Source organism: Stegostoma tigrinum, chromosome 4 (assembly GCF_030684315.1).
Source record: "Stegostoma tigrinum isolate sSteTig4 chromosome 4, sSteTig4.hap1, whole genome shotgun sequence".
NCBI classification, from domain to species: Eukaryota; Metazoa; Chordata; class Chondrichthyes; order Orectolobiformes; family Stegostomatidae; genus Stegostoma; species Stegostoma tigrinum.
The window spans coordinates 122,953,647-122,975,045 of record NC_081357.1 but is presented as its reverse complement, the minus strand read 5'-3'; the positions used below and the strand labels follow the sequence as shown (position 1 = coordinate 122,975,045).

Genomic DNA, 21,399 nt, shown 5'->3' with positions numbered 1-21,399 from the left:
AAATGTGTTTAGTTTTGTGGATTTGGCCTGTACAAAGTATACATGAATGATAGCTAGCAAAAGTGCAGTGTAAATGTTGTTGGGCAGGTGAAAGCTCATTCAGCACTATGGAGATAACAAGGTGTAGAGCTGGATGAACACAGCTGGTCAAGCAGCATCGGAGGAGCAGGAAAGCTGATGTTTCGGGCCTGGACCCTTCTTCAGATTTCCTGCTGTGTTCATTCAGCAGTACACCTTGTTATCTCAGATTCTGCAGCATCTACAGTTCCTACTATCTCTCAGCACTATGGATTTGTGCTGGGAGAGGTAGTTTGATTTTGCCAGTCATTATCTGGGTATCCATATATCTTTCACATGGACATGTTTACTGTATTTACAGGCCTCTTGTTGTCGACACCCAAATTTTGGTTGTGATAATATTTAAGAAGTTGCCTGAGATGTTTGAGATTCTTGTTACATATTCCTTTTGTTAATTCATGCCTTCTGGTAGTTGATTCTGAATTAAGAGCTGTTCAGATTTTGAAAATGCATGCTGACCCTTCAAATGCTTGCACAATCCTTCATCCTCCCCATATATTTTCTGTACTAGAAACTGATTGAAGATGGGACATTTATCTTTGTCTATCCCAGCAATATTTTAATAACTGACGCCAAGATTTCCAATAAGGGGTGGGATGAGACAACTAACCATGTGGAACTCTCACTCAGCCACACATATATAAAGTAGCAATTTGGGCCAAATGTATAAACACCAGTTCTGAAGAATAAAAAAGAAATTGAGGAAGGGACTGCTTAGTGTTGCTGTTAAATGAAAATGCATCCCAGCATATGGCACTCAGGGCTAAGAGGTCTTTTCTATAAGCTGTGATCTCTGCAGAACAATGAAATGGATTTTCTATTTCTGTATACAAGTGAAGGAGGGTGGTGGAATTAATCCCTCTCCTGGTCAATTACTTTAGTCCTGGGCATTTGAGACACTGTGACTGAGGTGTATTTCCAAATGTTTTTACAGGTAAACAATTAAACTAGAATATCAATTTTGCAGATGATCTGTCCATAAGTATTTGAAACCACTTATTTTCAAGATTTCTGCTGGCTGGATTTAATGCTTGAATGTTTTTATTTAATCTGTAGACATGGACAATATGATTAGCAAGGTACAGGTATCACCAATTTCTTGTTTTACTGATTTGGAGCAAGTGGGCAATGGTGAGTTGGAGGTGGAGAATTAGAACTGAAAGAGTACATAGAATCCCTGCAATGTGGAAGCAGGCTGTTCGGCCCATCAAGTCCACACCAACCCTTAAAAGACCCAACCTCCTGCCCTGTCACCCTGCATTTCCCATGGCTAGTCCACCTAACCTACACTTCCCTAGACGTTGCGAGCAACATAGTGTGGCCAATCTGCCTAGCCTGCACATCTTTGGACTGTGGATGGAAACCAGAGCACCCGGAGGAAGCTCACGTAGACACAGGGAGAATGTGCAAACTCCACACTGCCAAGGAAGGAATCAAACCCTGTCCCTGGCACTGTGAGACAGTAGTACTAACCACTGAACTACCCTTTTCATGAACATGTAAACCTTTTCTTAGCATTGTCAGTGATTGTTCAGTTCATAGACTTCTCACCAATGGGGCAGAATCTCATTCTTATTCCAAGGAACTCATTGTATAGGCTGAGATTCTTGTGAATTCTAATAGTATTATTCTGAAATTTAAGAGAATAAGTTGGATCAAATGATTCAACTTGATCAATGAGAACCAGTGACGTAAATATTTACTTTAAGGAAAAGTAAATAATCACTGAAGAAAATTCCTAAGTTTACTGTAAACTAAAAGTTTCAAAGACTGTAAATTAAAGTATCAAAGTAATTTCAAGTTTTAACTATTTAGTTATGGTTTATTAGTTATTTATTGTATTATGGGATAATTGTATAACATTTAACATTATCCTATTGTTTCTAACCAATATTGTGAAATATAGATTTCAACTAAGCAGGACAATGCAAACATAGCTTGGCAAGCATATTCTTACATTAATAAGAAATCATCTTACTAACTAATGTGACGAATATCCTTATTGTCCTGAATTTAGTTCAATTCTAATTATTACCAATACTTCTTTTCAGCACGTTGATGTCAGAAACTTCTTAACAGAGAGTGATCAGCAGACTAACTGGGTCTTCCAAATTGGAATGAAAATCCAGGGAATTATTTCAGGAACATCCAGCTGCTTTACTGGAGAAATGCAAGTTCATTTTGACTGGAAGATTTGCGATGTACTTATTAAACATTCTAAGCCAAAATGCTTATCATTTTTTCTAAAGTGAATGACTTGGTTGCAAGTCTTGTGAGAATCCCTGACAGTCAATTTAACCTACTTACCTGAGGAGCAACTGAGAGAATCGTTCAACCATAAGGCTATTCAGCCCATTGAGCATATTCCACCATTCAATCATAGCTGAAATGTTTCTCAGCCCCATTTTCCTGCCTTCGCCCTGTTACCCTTGATCCCCTTACCAGTAAAGAACCTATCTATCGCTTTCTCAAATGCACCTGATGGCTTGGCCCCTGCACCTTTCTGTGGCAATGAGTTCCACTCTCTCGCTGAGTAAATTCTTCCATATCCCAGTTCTAAAGGGTCCCCTCACTCTAAGGCTGTGCTCGTGGAAACATCTCCTCTATGCCCACCCAATCCAGGCCTCTCAGTATTCTGTAAGCTTCAATGAGATCACCGTCATCCTTCTAAACTGCATCGATGGAAGATTTATACACTGTCTAATTTCCCATTATCTTCAATCCAGATAGGTTATCTTAAAAATTATCCTAACTAAAATTTACTGTGTTACACTGGTTTGGCATAGGCCAGTTGTAACAATTGGCCATCATCATAAGTTTCTTACTGATAACACACAGAAAGCCCACGCCATTTCTTAGCAATTCAGCAGACAGGATATTATTAGTGCTGCAATGTTTTGTGGAGGTTAAGCTGCTGTGCAGATTTTCCCACAAATAAAATGCTTCTTAGAAGTAGAACCATATCAATGCACCATAAAGCACAACACATTATACTTCAAACAAATGTATTAGCTACGTAACAGTCCGACATTTGCGCAGCTTCTCTGGGAAACTTGTGGAAAGAGAGAAGAGTGAATGTTGTTGTCTCTACTACCTTGGTTTTTATCTGGCAGACTTTACATGAAACCCATTGTAGATCCCCTGTATTGTTCCACTGAAGCACCAAAGTTGCTTCCTCCTTCGGCATGAAGGGAGGTTGATTGAGGGGACAAAAAAAAGCCAAGGATGCTGGAAATCCAAAACAAAAACAGAAATTTCTGGAGAAACTCAGCATGTCTGGCAGCATCTGTGAAGAGAAAACAGAGTCAATGTTTTGAGTCCAGAACTGAAGAAGCTCTGAAGAAATGTCACTGCGCAGGATCTGCTGAGTTTCTCCAGCAATTTCAGTTCTTGTTGAGGTTGGTTGAGGGCTCACCATCTGCGACCAATCTCTGTCTCTCACTATAAATTGCCGCCTTCTTCATAAGAAGACAAAAAAAGCTGAGTGTCTGTCTGTTTCGAGGTCATGACATCGGCTCAGAGCCAGCAATCTCTGATTTTGTTTCTGATTTCCAGCATCTGCCCTCCTTTGTGTTTTTTTTCTAAAAGCCAGGAATCAGCAAGCTGACTGTAATGGGGTGAATACAGTCAACAAACCAGTTATTTAACATTTGTTTCTTGCTTTTAATTGGTTTTGCTCTGGTGCAGGAAAAAGGGGTTCTGCAAACATCCATTTTGATAGGTCTTGAAACATTTTAACAAATTGAACACTTCACCTTTAAACTCAAAGTTATAAGTGCTAGCACCAGTCAAAAGGTCTACTGCTCTGTTTGAAACTTGTACCAGTCGTAAATGAATCCTCTCAAGATGTAGCCAGATTTGCCCCACTGGATCTGATAAGGTAGTTTTTTGTACCATTAATTAGCTGGTCACCCAGCCTTGAGACTGTCACTGCTGTGTACATCTCCTTCACTGAATCAATAATCAAGAATTATTTTTGGCTGTCTTCATTTCGTTTGAAGTAGATGCACTGTCAAAGGTTTGTACATAAATGTAAAAACATAAAATATGTAATTATTTTGATACAGCATTAATGGGACTTCACAAACAAACTAAGTTATCTCTATTTTATTCAAAAGACTCCAGAATAAGATGCAAACAGTCACAGAGTAGGGACATGGATGGAGATTATCAAATGTTATGCTTGTTCAAGTCAAATTATTATGTATTCCCACAATCTGATGTTGTTTGTTACTTTCAAAAATTTCACAAGACTACTTCAGTTTATATTTCTAAGATATTACAGAAGATTTTTTTCAGTGGCTTATTTCTCTGAGAGGATTTTTTTCCCATGGGTCAAACACACAACATTACAAAGAAGGAATTCTATCTGTTTGCTCTCAAATACCAGGAAAGAAAGCAAGCATTAAAGACACACTGTGTCGCTGAACTGAAAAGAGCCTGCTCAGGAAGTGGTTGGGTTTTAAACGTAAATATGTTTGACAGGAATACTAAACATAATCATCTCCTCTGACAAAAATAGCGCTCACCAGCATTAAAAAGAAATAAATACTTCTTACCAATAGAAAATATTGAGACCAAATTATTTTCTAGGCATTTATTTGTAGTATTTTCAGGTACACTCTCACAAGTGTTGCTGTGCTGAAAGAGTAATTTCTATTTGAAACAATTTTTGACATTTTCCCTTTAAATATGAACTGTAGCTTGGCTGAAATATAATTTCAAGAAACCTCTTGATGGTTAGCGTGTAATTTTGAAAAAATGTTTTAATTTGGTTACTTATCACCTTCAGGGAATCACACAGCCAGCCTTTTGGGAGGAGGAGATGCTTCAGAGAAAGAAGCTAACCATCCCTTAGAGTACAGAACAATAAACTCAGTGTTTCAGAAAATGACCTCCAATATCACATCTTTGTTTTACTTCTGTTTTTCTTCTCTCTTTACTTTTCAGCTGCTTTTTCTCTTGTGATGTCTTCTCTTTCTATCTTGGATCTCTGCATTCTAGTTTTTCTTGGCTCTCCATTCACCTATGCCTTCTTGCAGTGCAGGACAGTAAATCTTTGTGCAGGTGAATCTCATCTGCAGCTTCATTGGAATTTAAAAATGATCATTATTAAATCTGACATATTCTTGAGACTTGTAGAGTACGATACTTCTCACAATCTTCACTTCTAACCACCATCAGTAGACATTTAAAGTACATCATTATTCTTACTTAATCATTATTTTTGACCCATTACTAATTTTCTCACCAAATTAATAATGATCAGTAGATTCTGTTATCTTAAGGATCAACATGATCAAACTCATTTTCATTTTATTTCATGCATATAGTCATAGAACATCGAACATAGAACAGTACAGCACAGAACAGGCCCTTCAGCCCATGATGTTGTGCCGACCATTGATCCTCATGTATACACCCTCAAATTTCTGTGACCATATGCATGTCCAGCAGTCTCTTAAATGTCCCCAATGACCTTGCTTCCACAACTGCTGCTGGCAACGCATTCCATGCTGTCACAACTCTCTGTGTAAAGAACCCGCCTCTGACATCCCCTCTATACTTTCCTCCAACCAGCTTAAAACTATGACCCCTCGTGTTAGCCTTTTCTGCCCTGGGAAATAGTCTCTGGCTATCTACTCTATCTATGCCTCTATTCATTCCACCTCCAGGAAATTAGGCTGAAGGCTATTGGATGGCATGGGTAAAATAACAGTGGGTGAGAGGAGATGGTGTGTGTGTCAAGGTACCTAAATACAGCTTTACCAAACTCCTGTTCACCAAGTGAATAATTTATAAAACATTTTCCAACTCTACTTGCAAGGTAAGTTTCAAAAAGTCAAGGAAAAAGCATTTAAAATGCAAGTAAATTGTTTAATATTGCATAGCCAAGTCACATTTCTGTGTTTTGTGATTGTAACTTGTCTATTGCATGATTTTGGATTTGATTTAGAAAGTGTCAAGCCAGTCAATTTGAATAGATTAATCTGATGCTGCAGAGGTTCTTGTCTCAGATTGGAGTTAGGGTTCATTGTTATGTAGATTAGATGTAACTTCAGACTGAATCAAAGCTGTGTTGTACATAATTGCAGCATGCTTAAGCTGATACACTAAGTGCTTGAAGTAACATTGTATTCAATTATTGTCTTGTGAGGTGTGGAAGAATCATAATCAGGTAATTATATCAGGGGAATTCAACTTTCCCAACATAAATTGGGATTGTCATTGTGTTAAGGGTATGGGGGGGTGGGGGGCAGTCAGATTTCTTGAAATGTATCCAAGGGACATTTTTGTATCAATACGGAGGAGGTCCAACAAGGGATGGCACAGTGCTGGATCTGGTTCTGGGTAAAGAAGCAGACAAGTATTTGATGTGGTAGTGGGGGAACATTTAAACAATAGTGACCACAACATGGTATGGTTAAAACCCAACAGAACTGCAGATGCTGTAAATCAGGAATAAAAACAGAAGTTGATGGAAAAGCTCAGCAGGTCTGGCAGTATCTGTGAAGAAAAAACTGGTTCCAGCGATCCTCAGAGTTCTGTTTTTGTTCATGGTTAAAATTTGTTCTGGACAAGGAAAAAGCAGGATCTGACCTGGGAACAGCTCCTTGCGGGTAAGTCTACAGCAGAGCAATGGGGAGGGCATTCAACAAGGATTTGAGGATGGTACCAGTCCAGCATGTACCCTTTAGACGGAGAAGTAGGATGCCTAGGACAATTCAGGGCTGGATATAGAAGAGAAGTAGGGCTTTTAGCAAGTCCAAATGGAGCAATCTAGCTTACAGCCCTAGAGGAATACAGGAAGTGTAGGAGGGAACTTAAGAAAACAATTAGAAGAACAAAAAGGAGGCATGAAAAATGACTTGCAAATGGGATTAGGGAGAATCCTAAGATATTTCGTAAATATATTAAAGAGAAGAGGTAAAACAGGAAATGAGTCAGGCCCATTAGGGACCAAGGTCGGGGTGGTGGGTGTGGGGGTGGGGGGGCAACCTGTGCGTGAAGTAGCAAGATGTTGGAAGGGTGTTAAATGAATACTTCTCTTTGATCTTTACTCTGAAAAAGGAGAACATAGATACAGAATTCAGGAAAAGGGACTGTGAGGAACTGGCACAGTTTGACATAGGAAATGGGGAGGTATGAGAGGCTCAGTTGGGCAAATCCCTCTGGCCCAGAAGAATTGCACCCCAGGCTGCTGTGGGAGGTGAGGCAAGAAATTGCAGGGACGCTGGCTCAAATTTTTAATTCCTGTCTGGCCACGGACTAAGTGCTGGAGGACTGTCAGGCGTCTAATGTGGTTCCACTTTTTAAGAAGGTGTGGTAGAGATGAAACTGGAAATTACAGACCAGTGAGTTTCATATCAGTGGTACAGAAACTTTGGAGAAATTCTGAAGGAGCGAATTAATAACCACTTGGAAAGGCATGAATTAGTTAAGCATAGTCAGCATGGCTTTGCCAGAGGCTGGTCATACCTAACAAGTTTGTTGGAAATTTTTGAGAATGTGATCAAGTGTGTTGATGCAGGAAGTTCAGTTGATGTAGTTCACATGGATTTTAGCAAAGCTTTTGACAAGGTCCCAAATGGGAGACTGATTAAGAAGGTTAAGTATGTGGAATTGAGGGAAACTTGATGAGATGGATCAGAGGCTGGCTTAGTATTGGACACAAAGGGTAGTGTTTGAGTGACTCAAGGCTGGTGTCCAGCAGTGCACCACAAGGATCAGTACCAGGATTGTTAATGTTTGTCATATACATAATTGATATAGATGAGAATATGGGGGGAATGTAAAGTGAATTTGCAGATAACACCAAGATTGGTAGAGTGTTTATTGGTGAAGATGGTTGTAAGAACCCAGAAGATACGGATGGGTTGGTCAGAAAGGAAGACCAGTGGCAGGTAAGTGCAAGGTGACGCACTTTTGGACGAAAAAACAAGATGAGTGGGTACTTAATGAATGACAGGACACTGGGGAGCTGAAAGGAACAGAGGGATTTTGAGGTAATTATTCACAGATTTCTGAAGTCAGCAGAGGCATGTGAACAGTATAATTAAGAAGGCATATGTAACACTTGCTTTCCTCAGTTGTGGCATAGAGTAAAAGAGCCAGGAGATAACGTTGGAGATGTGGAGAGTGTTGGTAAGACTGCAGTCGGAACACTGTGTGTGTGTGTTAACGGTTCTCCTGTCTTATGGCAAGGTGAATGCGCCCAGTCAAATGTATTCTCAGCTTAAAACCTCAGTTAAGAAAAAATTCAGATCGTTGAAGAAACTTAACCAGCTTTACCAGATTTAGATTGTACAGCTGTATTCGTTATTGAAATCCCATTGCACCCCCCAAACACACGCCTAACTTGGAGTTAGCTAACCATCAAAATTATCTCAAGGCAGAAAATATCTACACATGTTGTAACAGAATTTTTTTTTAAGTTTGCTAATATCAGCAGTTAGAATCCTAATTTTGGAATGATAAGGTATTGTTATCTGGATGTGGAGTTGTGAGGGTATAAAATGAAACTATAAATTCTTCATAATTCTTTATGAATATTTTTAATAATATTTCATTTCATTCAGCAGACCTGATTTCATTCACTAGAATGATATTTATTACTAGCCCTTGGGAAGGTGGTAGCGAGCTGCCTTCTTGAGCCACTGCTGTCTCGTTAAATATTCAAGACAGAGTTCCAGAATTTTGACCCAGCAACGATAAGGGAACAGTGACATATTTCCAAGCCAGGCTGGTGAGTGGCTTGAAGGGGAATTTGCAGGTACTGGTGTTTTGATGTACGTACTACCCTTTTCCCTCTACACTGTAATATTGGTGAGTTTGGAAGGTGCTGTCAAAGGAGCCTCTGTGAATTTCTGCAGTCCATTTTGTAAACTACACACCGGGTTCCTAAAACTGGAATTGCTGGTGAAACACAGCGGGTCTTACAGCATCTGTGGGGCGAGAGCAGAATTAATTCTTCAAGTCCGGTGACAGTTCATCAGACCTATGTTCTTATTTCGTTACTGCCCCTACTGAGAATTGGTGCTGAAGGAAGTGAATGTTTATGGATGTCGTGCCAATCAAGCCGGCTGCTTTGTACTAAATGTCGTTAAGGTGAGTCACTCATATATTAAGCAAAGAACTTCCAATGCTGGAGATCTGAAATAGAAACAGAAACTGCTAAAGAAACTCTGCAGGCCTGGCAGCATCTTTTGGGGAAAACAGAGTTAACATTTTGAGCCAGGTGATTCATCAGAACCATCTTCATCAGCTACACATTGCACCATTCCTATCTCTGACCTGTTCTTGGAGCTGCAATATTTTGTATGACCAGCCCAGTTCAGGTTGACAGTGGGGGATTCACCAATGGTAAAGCTATTGAACATCCAGGGGCAATTGTTGTGTTCTGTCATGTTGGAGATGGTCATTGTCTGTCATTTGTATGTTGCAAATCTCACTTGCTACTTGGCCATCCCAAATCTGGAAATTGGCTGTTTTTTTGTTGTATTTGGACATGGTCTATTTCATTATATATATGGAATGCTCTGCCCCAGAAGGCAAGAAAGCCTTCAAGAAAGAGATGGAGAGAGCTCTTAAAGAATCAAGGATTATGGGGATAAGGCAGGAACAGGATACTGATTGTGGATGATCAGCCATGATCATAATGAATGGAGGTGCTGGCTTGATGGGCCGAATGGCCTACTCCAGCACCTATTTTCTATTGTCTACTATCTGATCAGTCTTGAGTTGTGTTGAACATTGTGCAATCATTGGCAAACATCCCTATTTGTAATGGAGGTAAGGTTATTGATGAAGCAGCTGAAGATGGCTGGGCTTAGGACACCACCTTGAGGAACTCCTGCAGAGATGCCCTAGCGCTGAGGTGATTTTTTTCCAACAGCCACAACCACCTTTCTTTGTGCCAGGTTACGACTCTAGTCAGTGAAGAGCTTTCTCCCTGATTCCCATTGACTCTGGTTTTGCTAAGGCTGTTTGATGACACATTATTCAAATGCAGCTTTGATATCAAGGGCAGTCATTGTCACTGGAATTCATCGACATTGCCCATGTTTCAATCAAAGCTGTGATGGAGTCAGGGGTGAGGGGTCCCTGTGGAACTCAAACTGAGCATCCGTGAGCTGCAGTTATTGTAAGAATTAATTATAAATTACATTATAGGAAATGTATACCCTATCATAGAATATCACTGAGAGGAAGGCGGAGGCAGATACTGTCATAATATTTCAGGTTCAAGATGAGTACTTAAAATGCCAGGTCATAGTAAGCTTTGGCAGGCAAATGGGATTAGTGTTGTTTGGTGTTTGCTAGTCAGCAAAGGCACGGTGGTTGAAAGGCCAGTTCCTATGTAATATGACTCAATAATTATAACGCTTTTATTCTCATGTCAGTTTATATAGAATGTTTAAATCCACCTTAAAAACAATTGTACATTCAATAACATGTAATTTAAAGAACACTGCACACCCAATCCAGTGTAATTTCTTGAGAATTTCTTTGTCTCGACCTATCAAAGAGCATTGGTAGTAAAGTCGATATTTTTTGTGTGCTATGATAGCATTGTGTGTGTGTTTCTCTCTCTGTATGTGCGTGTGTCTGTGTGTCCACATGCGTGCGTGTGTGTGTATTTGTCCGAGTGTGTGTGTGTGTTTGTGTGCTGCCTTTACTTACAATTTTTCTCTGTGCAAAAGAGAAACAGGCTTCCATAGCACATCCACAAAACAATTCTTGCCCCTTTACTTATATTTCTCTAAATGGGCTCTTATATTTTATCAGGTAGTGTTCCATCAGGATTGGTGCTCGGTCCACAACTTTTCATAATTCATATAAATGATTTGGATGTGAATGCAGCAAGTATGGTTAGTAAGTTTGCTGATGACACCGAAGTTAATTGTGTGGTAGACAGTGAAAAAGGTTATCTCGACAGTTCAGTGGGACCTTGATCAGATGGGCCAGTGGGCCAAGGGCAGATGGAGGTTTAGGTAAATGTGAGGTGTTGCATTTTGGGAAGGCAAATCAAGGCAGGACTTATACACTTAATGGTAGAGCCTTGGAGAGTGTTGCCAAACAAAGAGATCTAGAGGTGCAGGTGCATAGTTCGTTGAAAATGGAGTTGCAGGTAGACAGGGTGGTGAAGAAGACATTTGGTATGGTTGCCCTCATTGGTCAGAGCATTGAGTACAGGGGTTAGGAGGTCATGTTGTGGCTGCACAGGAATGTTGGTGATGCCACTTTTAGAATACTGGGTTCAATTCTGGCCTCTCTGCTATAGGAAAGATATTGTTAAACTTGAAAGGGTTTCAAAAATTTCAACGGGATTGGAGGGCTTACACGATAGGGAGAGGCTGAATAGACCGGGGCCATCTTCCCTGGAGTATTGGAGGCTGAGGGATTACTTTATAGAAGTTTATAAAATCATGAGGTGCATGAATAGAGTGAATAGCCAGGTATTTTTCCCAGGGCAGGGGAGTTCGAAATTAGAGGGCAAAGGCTTAAGGTGAGAAGTGAAAGATATAAAAGAGACCTGAGGGGCATATTTCACACAGAGGGTGATGCATGTATGGAATGAGCTGCCAGAGGAAGTAGTGGAGGCTGATACAATTATAACATTTAAAAGGCATTTGGATGGGTATATGAATAGGAAGGGTTTAGATGGGTGAGTGATAATGGGAACTGCAGATGCTGGAGAATCCAAGATAATGAAATGTGAGGCTGGATGAACACAGCAGGCCCAGCAGCATCTCAGGAGCACAAAAGCTGACGTTTCGGGCCTAGACCCTTCATCAGAGAGGGGGATGGGGTGAGGGTTCTGGAATAAATAGGGAGAGAGGGGGAGGCGGACCGAAGATGGAGAGAAAAGAAGATAGGTGGAGAGGAGAGTATAGGTGGGGAGGTAGGGAGAGGATAGGTCAGTTCAGGGAAGACGGACAGGTCAAGGAGGTGGGATGAGGTTAGTAGGTAGGAGATGGAGGTGCGGCTTGGGGTGGGAGGAAGGGATGGGTGAGAGGAAGAACAGGTTAGGGAGGCAGAGACAGAATGGACTGGTTTTGGGATGCAGTGGGTGAAGGGGAAGAGCTGGGCTGGTTGTGTGGTGCAGTGGGGGGAGGGGACGAACTTGGCTGGTTTTGGGATGCAGTGGGGGAAGGGGAGATCTTGAAGCTGGTGAAGTCAACATTGATACCAATGGGCTGCAGGGTTCCCAAGCGGAATATGAGTTGCTGTTCCTGCAACCTTCGGGTGGCATCGTTGTGGCACTGCAGGAGGCCCATGATGGACATGTCATCTAAATAATGGGAAGGGGAGTGGAAATGGTTTTCCCAGTTGCAAACCATTTCCACTCCCCCTCCCATTCTTTAGATGACATGTCCATCATGGGCCTCCTGCAGTGCCACAATGATGCCACCCGAAGGTTGCCGGAACAGCAACTCATATTCCGCTTGGGAACCCTGCAGCCCAATGGTATCAATGTGGACTTCACCAGCTTCAAAATCTCCCCTTCCCCCACTGCATCCCAAAACCAGCCCAGTTCGTCCCCTCCCCCCACTGCACCACACAACCAGCCCAGCTCTTCCCCACCACCCACTGCATCCCAAAACCAGTCCAACCTGTCTCTGCCTCCCTAACCTGTTCTTCCTCTCACCCATCCCTTCCTCCCACCCCAAGCCGCACCTCCATCTCCTACCTACTAACCTCATCCCACCTCCTTGACCTGTCCGTCTTCCCTGAACTGACCTATCCTCTCCCTACCTCCCCACCTATACTCTCCTCTCCACCTATCTTCTTTTCTCTCTATCTTCGGTCCGCCTCCCCCTCTCTCCCTATTTATTCCAGAACCCTCACCCCATCCCCCTCTCTGATGAAGGGTCTAGGCCCGAAACGTCAGCTTTTGTGCTCCTGAGATGCTGCTGGGCCTGCTGTGTTCATCCAGCCTCACATTTCATTATGTAGGGTTTAGGTGGGTATGGGCCAAAAACTGGCAACGGGACTAAATCAGTTTAGGATATCTGGTCGGCATGTATGAGTTGGACCAAAGCGACTGTTTCCATGCTATGCAATGCTATGACACTGAGCCCTTCTATCTGCCCTCTGTTAAAGGTGTTTCTTTACCCAACATCTTCCGAAAAAGTTCTGGCCCTTTCTGCAACCTTATATAACTAGTTCCTAGGCATGTATTCAGAGGTTGCATATGCTGCGTTTTTATATCTAGTGACTCGTTTAATTAATAGCTGAATTTTCTGATTAAATTGGTCACTTTCTATGCACATTCACATGCCTAACAAGCACTAATAATTTTATGAGCAGCAAGATATTGATGCAAATCAGTCAGCAATGCTAATACGACACTGATATTGGTATTTCAATCCACATGCCAGCCAAAGGCATGTCTTAATCTCATGCAGAAGGGTCTAGGCCCGAAACGTCAGCTTTTCTGCTCCTAAGATGCTGCTTGGCCTGCTGTGTTCATTCAGCTTCACAGCTTGTTATCATAGAGGGGTTCTGGGGCCTTTTCAGCAGCAATAATTAGAGGAATTGCCATCTAATTACAAGTTAGTTGCTGGATTATTTCTTCTGGATGCTCATGGTGTGGACATTGTTTATATTAATGTTGGAATGGTCTGGCTGATAATGAAGTAAATTCTGATAAATTTGTTTTTTTTTAATTTTCTTGGACTATGAACTGCACAAATAAACTGCTCCTGCCCAAATGCCCTTGTGTAGATGATCATCGGCATCCTTCTTGAATTGTTGTGGGTCACATTGTGTGGATACAGCCACAGCACAGTCACCTGGGAAGTCAGAGGCTTATACTTGACTGATTGACAGTGATGAGCAATGAGGTAGTTGCAAGTCATGATGGCGTGTGACGTGGCAGGGATCTTGCAGATCATGTTGCTCCCATACATCTGATGCGCAGGGCCCTCAAATGGTAGAGGTTGTGGGTTTGGAAGATGCTATTGAAGGAGCCTTGGTGAACCACTGCATTGTAGCTTGTAGATGGTGGTTACAGCCACTATGCAACTGAATGAGTGATGAATGATTTAATTGTTGTCACATACATCTTGAAGATGCAATGAAAAGTGTGATGGAGGGATGAAATGTTCACAATAGTGGATGAAATAGAATGCAGTGAAAAGGAGGATAGCTTGCCAGATATCTCCAGGAAATCAGTGTATCAGAAACAGGAACAGAATAAAATCAGTGCAAGTGAAACATCCTTAATGAGGATATTGATGAAATTAAAGAATGAGAAGTAAGACCATAAGACCATAAGACATAGGAGTGGAAATAAGGCCATTTGGCCCATCAAGTCCACTCCACTATTTAACCATGGCTGATGGGCATTTCAACTCCACTTCCCTGTGCCTTCCCCGTAGCCCTTGATTCTTTGTGAGACCAAGAATTTATCGATCTCTGCCTTGAAGATGTTTAACTTCCCGGCCTCCACTGCGCTCCGTGGCAATTATTCCACTGAAGAAATGCCTCCTCATTTCTGTTTTAAATTTACCCCCTCTAATTCTAAGGCTGTGCCCACGGGTCCTAGTCTCCCCGACTAACGGAAACAACTTCCCAGTGTCCACCCTTTCTAAGCCATACATTATCTTGTAAGTTTCTATTAGATCTCCCCTCAACCTTCTAAACTCTAATGATTACAATCCCAGGATCCTTAGCCATTCATCGTACGTTAAACCTACCATTTCAGGGATCATCCGTGTGAATCTCCACTGGACACACTCCAGGGCTAGTATGTCCTTCCTGAGGTGTGGGCCCAAAATTGGACACAGTATTCTAAATGAGACCTAACTAGAGCTTTATAACGTCTCAGAAGCACATCACTGCTTTTATATCCCAACCCTCTTGAGATAAACGACAGCATTATATTCGCTTTCTTAATCCCGGACTCTACCTGCAAGTTAACCTTTAGAGAATTCCTGAACCAACACTTCCAGATTCCTTTGTACTTCTGCTTTACGAATTTCCTCACCATTTAGAAAATAGTCCATGCCTGTATTCTTTTTTCCAAAGTGCAAAACCTCGCATTTGCTCACATTGAATTTCATCAGCCATTTCCTGGACCACTCTTCTAAACTATCTAAATCTTTCTGCAGCCTCTCCACCTCCTCAGTACTACCTGCCTGTCTACCTATCTTCGTATCATCGGCAAACTTCACTAGAATGCCCCCAGTCCCTTCATCCAGATCATTAATATATAAAGTGAACAGCTGCAGCCCCAACTGAACCCTGCAGGACACCGCTTGTCGCTGGGAGAAATCCCTGGGATCTGATGATTTCCATCAGAGGGTGTTAAAGGAAGTAGGGGAGCACTTGGTAGATAGCCTGACTATATTTTTGCAGAGTGCCCTAGATACAGGAGTTGTCCCTCTGAGATTGGAAAATTGGACATACCAGTCCACTTTTATAAGAAGGGCGAAAGAGGAAAAGTACATAATTGTGGAGCATTATAGCCTAACATCTGTGGTGGGGAAATTGTTGAAGTCGGTGATCAAGGATGGGGCAGCTGATCACCTTGTCAATGTTCCGTTCGTCAGGGAGAGCCAGCATGGATTCATGACAAGTGGGTCAGGTTTGACAGACCTCTGTGAGTTTTTTGAAGTGGTGAAGGAGGTAATGGATAGGGAAATATCTACAGAAGGTATTTATGTAGAATTTCAGGGGCTTTTGATAAATTCCCACTTCAGACGTTGTGAACTAAGGTAGAAGCCCACAGAATTGAGAGCAAATTATTGCTACAGCTGGAAAATTGTTGTTTTTACATTCACTCATGGGTCGTGGGCATTATTGGCTGGGCCAGCATTTATTGTCCTATCCCCAGTTGCCTTGAAAAGGTGTGGTAAGCCACATTTTTTTAACCTTTGCAGTCCATGTGCTGTAGGTTGACCCACAATGTTGTTCGAGGGAGAATTACAGGATTTTGACGCAGAAGGAATGGTGATAGTTTTCCAAGTCAGGATGGTGAGTAGCTTGGAAGGGAACTTGCAGGTCCTGGTGTTCCCATGTGCCCGCTGTCCTTGTCCTCCTGGGTGGAAGTGGTAATGGGTTTGGAAAATGCTGTTTTGGGATTTATGGTGAATTGCTGCAGTGCATCATGTAGATAGCACACACTGCTGCTGCAGAACATCAATGGGTGCCTGTGATTGTGGTTCTGATCAAGCGGGCTGCTTTGTTCTGGATGTTGTCAAGCGTCTTGAGTGTTGTTGGAGCTGCATCCATCCAAACAAGTGGGTATTCCTACATACTACTGACTTCTGCATTGTAGGTGGTAGACAGGCTTTAGAGAGTCAGGAGGTGAGTCATTTAGTACAGTATTTCTAGCCTCTGATCTGCTCATGTAACCAATAGCTTTATACAGTGAGTCCACTTGAGTTTCTGGACAATAGTAGACCCCAGGATGTTGAGAGTGGGGGAACTGGATACACTTGATATCAATCTCAGTTAAAGAATCTGTGTTAGACTCAGCAACAGTTCTCTGAATGGAATTGGAATATTTCACTTTATTATTGCCTCCACACCGAACGTGCAAATTAGGGATTTCCACATGATTTTCACATAGGACTTTTGTACATCCAGAGTACTCCCAGTTTCCATTTCAGAATTCTGTGCATCCAGAGTTCTCCAGGTCTCACTTTCCATCTGGGAAGTCTGTGTGCTTGTAGCTCCTTGTGTTGTTGAGTGGCAGATGATAGAAAGTAAAGATAACGGGGAGGTACTCAAATTGGCAGGATGTGACCAATGGTGTCCCACAAGGATCTGTGTTAGGAATTCATTGATTCACATTATTCATTAACAACTTGGATAATGGCATAGAAGGTCATACATCCAACTTCACAAATAACGCAAATCTAGGCAGCATTTTGGACAGTGACGATGATAGTGTAACATTACAAAGGGATATTAAGACTAAGTGAATGGACAAAACTGTGGAAGATGGAGTTCAAATGTGAGGTCATCCATTTTGGACCTGAATAGGGATAGATCAAGTTTTATTCTAGATGGGATGAAGTTAAATATGCTGGATGTCCAAGAGACTTGGGGGTTCAGATGCATAGATGTTTAAAATGTCACAAACAGGCGCAAAACAAAATCAAGAAAGCTAATGGAACGCTGGCCTTTATATCTGGAGGACTGGAGTACAAGGATGTGCTGAAGTCGTACTGCCATCACACAAAACCCTGGTTAGACCACACTTACAGTGCTTTGAGCAGATCTGGGTCATATATCTTAGGAAGGGCATGTTGTCCTTGGAGGAACAACATTGATTTACAAGAATAATACCTGGATTAAATAATGAGGAGAAATTTTATAAGTCAAGCCTGTTTTCTCCAGAATTTAAAAGGTTAAGGGGTGATCTGATTGAAGATATTAACCGGGATACAATATAAAAACAAACTATTTCAACTGTTTGGGATTCGCTGAGAATTAGGAGGGATGTTATGAAACTCTTCTGCACACAAAGGGTGGGAGACATTTAGAAATGTCTTCCACAGGATTGCTTATTTTAAATCTGAGACAGATGCATTTTTGTTAAGGATATGGGCCAAAGGCAGGTGTATGGATTTAGGCCAAAGATCAGCCATGATCTCATTGAATGGCCGAACAGGCTTGAGGGGCTGAATGGCCTGCTCTTGTTCCTCTGTTCCTGTAAGTGTTACTTTGTCTTTGATGTCAAACCTCTGGAGTGTAATTAAAGCTAAACTCATTGAGGTGAGTAGAGAGTGTTTCATCACACATCGGATTTGTGGCTAATGATGGCTCGCTTTGCAGAGATGGGAGGTGAGTTAATTTCCACAGAATTCCAAGCCTCTGACCTGCTCTTGTCGCCAGGATGTTTATGTAGTTAATTCAACTCAGTTCTTGGGGTCAATAGTAACCTTAAGAACATTCATAAAATCCTACGGTACAAAAGTGACCCTTCATCACATCAATTCTGTACTGTTAAACATATACTGCCTACACTAGTCCTACTTCCCCCATTAGATCCATAACCTTGAAAGTTATGATACTTGAAATGTTTTACTTTTTAAAAGATGTGAGGTTTTCCACCTCAACTACTTTCCAAGGCAGTGCATTCCAGACTCCCCAGCACTCTCTGGGTGATAAAGCTTTTCCTCAAATTCTCCCTAACCTTCCTGCCTCCAAGTACAATTATGACATTGTCATTGATCCTTTGGCTAAGGGGAATGACCGCTTTCTATGCATCCTGTCCATGACTCTCATACTTTTATTCACCTCTATCAGGTCTCCCCTCAACCTTTTCCACCCGAAAGAAAACAACCTGGAAACATCCTGGTGAATCTCCTTTATACCCCCTCACATACAATCATATTCTTTGCATAGTGCAGAGACCAGAAATGTAGATAGTACTCCAGGCACGGCCTTACCAATATTACGTGCTACTCCGACATAATCTCCCTGCTCTTATAATCTATGTCACACCTAATAAAGACAGGTGTCCCATATGCCTTGTTAGCTCCCCTGTTAAACTTTCCTGCTGCCTTTAGGGATCTGCAGACAAGCACACCAAGATCTTTCTGCTCTCCTGTGGTTCCCAGTGTCCTGCCATTCACTGAGTACTCCCTCGTCTTTTCTCCTTCTTCCAGAGTGCATCACTTCACATTTATGAGGTTAAATTGTATCTGTCGTTGATCTGCCCAACTGATATTCTGTTTATATCCTCCTGTGAACCACACTGTCTACAGGTGAACCAAATGTGAGGAGATTCACTTATGGTCATGCAGTTGACAGTGAGATTCTCACTTATTGGAGATTGTAATTTTCATGTGTGAGCATGGCATAATTGTTATTTGTCCAACCTCAGTATAGTCCCTAAATTGACAGAAACTGCTTCAGTACCTGAGGAGTTGTGAATGGAGCATTGCATAATCATTAACTCTTGGGCTTTTTGAAACTAGCTCCTTTCAATCTGCTGCTGGAGATACTGTCATTGTGCACAGAGTTCCTGGCAGTCATTCAAGTGAATCAAGCATTTGGTTAAGTCCTTCTGCAGCCTAATGTGTCAAAGACTTCATCTGCCTCCTCAATAATAGAGCTAACATGACATTGTCCAAAGCTCATCAACCTCAAACAGTAACTCTTTCTATACAGATGCTGCCAAACCTGCTGTGTGTTGCATATGATAAAGACTTGCCATCATGTGGACTGTCTCTGGGAGTGATAGAGGGATGCGGAAGCTTTTGTCTGGCTAGTATAGAGCGTAGTAATGCAAATGCATCTTACTGCTAACTTTAGCTGACTGTTGAACTTTCTAGAAACTAGACCAAAAGAGTCTATGACTCATCCCCATTCACCACTACCCACTTCAAGCAGGCAGAAGTGATCAAAACAGAGTATTTCCAACCCCTTACATTTTAAAGGTAAAATCATTTGGTTGTGATAATATTGAGTCATGCAATTTTAGATGTATACTTCCTTATGAAGTTGACAGATAATCTACACTTCAGACTATAACCTATTGAAAGTCCAAATTAGTTCCTATCAATCCCCATTCTTGCAATCTTAATGAAGTGGCTATTTACTGCATAAAATTGGTTACAAATAATAGTAACGCTGAACATATGTCACCAAATGACTGCCAGTGAAAGTGATTAACATTATAATAATTAATATCCTTTTTAAAAGCTTGATGAAACCCTGGTTCAGAACTAGACTTTGGGTTTTCTGGAAATGAATTGAGAAAGTTGGTAGTATGCTGTGCAGAGCAGAATTATTCTTGAGCTATTGGATCCACAAAATGTCACATTGTAGTTGGTAATCTTTTTAATATGTAATATATTGGTTTCAAAGTCAGGAAAAGAATTGGAATTTTACTGGTCTTATCCTATAAAGGCATCAAGCTTTTGCAGATTTTTGTTTGCCAGGAGGCAAAATATGTTGGATGATGATGGTAGGGATTGCAAAAGCCTGAGAAAGCAATGGGACTCATTAGCTCTGTTTCACATAAGAAATAGGAAAAAATATCAACAGAAGGTTGGGTTTTGTTGTTCTATATTTTGAAATATTGTAATTGCTGTTCAGAGTATTTCTGTTATCACTATCTGCAATCATTGTTTGGCTGGTATTAATTGCAAAATGCTTAGCTAGTAGTGATTTCTACTTTTAAATTGAACATGGCAACTTCTATCTATGTACAGGACTGACTTTACACAAGGCTTCTAGATAGAACCATCTTTCAGTAGTCCTAATAGTCATGTGATCCATGCTAACATTAAGACTTTACACTACTTCTCCATGTCTCTGAGTCACTGGGTTTCTTAGGTTCCAGTGGTAGTGTGCCTGCTCACGGACCAGGAAGCGTGGGTGCAAGTCCAGAGGTATGTAGTCATATTTCTGAATGGGTTGATTGGAAAAATGGGTTGAGGTAGCACATTGGGACCCTCTTGTGGTGTGCTGGTGTACCTACCCCTAGACTGAGAGAACCAGGTTCAAACCCTACCTACTCCAGAGGTGTGCAATAACACCTCTGAACAGGTTGATTTGAAACTTCCTCTGAATTTTAACTGTCACATCTTTACTGGTTTATGGTAGAAAAGGAATTAACTGCAAATACAAGACCATACATTTAAAGCCTCAAAACTGTTCTGAGAAAAGCATGAAGCTGATGAATATGCGTCAATAAAAAGGATTAGCTGTACTTAATGGGAACTATTGGTGTACTTGATGGGAACAAAATAAAAATACAATACTGCTGAACAAGTTCAGTTTCTGTAAGGAAAGTTTCACTTGTAATAGATTATTCCCAATATTCTTGTGTCAGCTAAGCTTCAGTTGGGGTCTGAAAGCCTTACTATTGCATATGTATTCAAATCTGCCATGAAAGCTTTATCATAAACGTATTTGACCAGAGATTTCCAAAAGGTACGTTTCTTATTATGATGACACTATCAGTAGCCATTGTATGGAAAGATAGAAAGTTGGATGTTTTCTCAATCTGTATTACGTATGTAAATAATTGAAATTAAGTGTTCGGAAATGTTCCAGAACACTGGAGGTTGATGGCTTAATTCGCATTTGAAGATTCTTGAAAGGGTTTAATATTGCTCTTCATCACCTCCAGACTATTACACTGTCTCCAAGTCAGGCTTGAAACCACTACCCTCCTCAACGTTTGATTCATTCAGAACTCTGCTATTCATATCCTCACACTCACCAACTCCAGTCACCTTTTGTCCCACTGTCTGATGTCCTTGGTCTTTATCTTTAATTGCGAAATATTTAATTCTTGTTCTTGCATGTAAATTCCACTGTATTCTCACCCCATCTTCCCCTTCTGTA

At 41.3% G+C, this 21,399-nt stretch overlaps 1 protein-coding gene across 5 annotated transcripts in view; it reads left to right on the top strand.

Annotated features, from left to right (window-relative positions):
* LOC125452825 (kelch-like protein 29) overlaps window positions 1–21,399 on the top strand; it is a 371,153-nt gene that overhangs the window by 143,313 nt on the left and 206,441 nt on the right. The gene's annotated exons all lie outside the window — the stretch shown is intronic.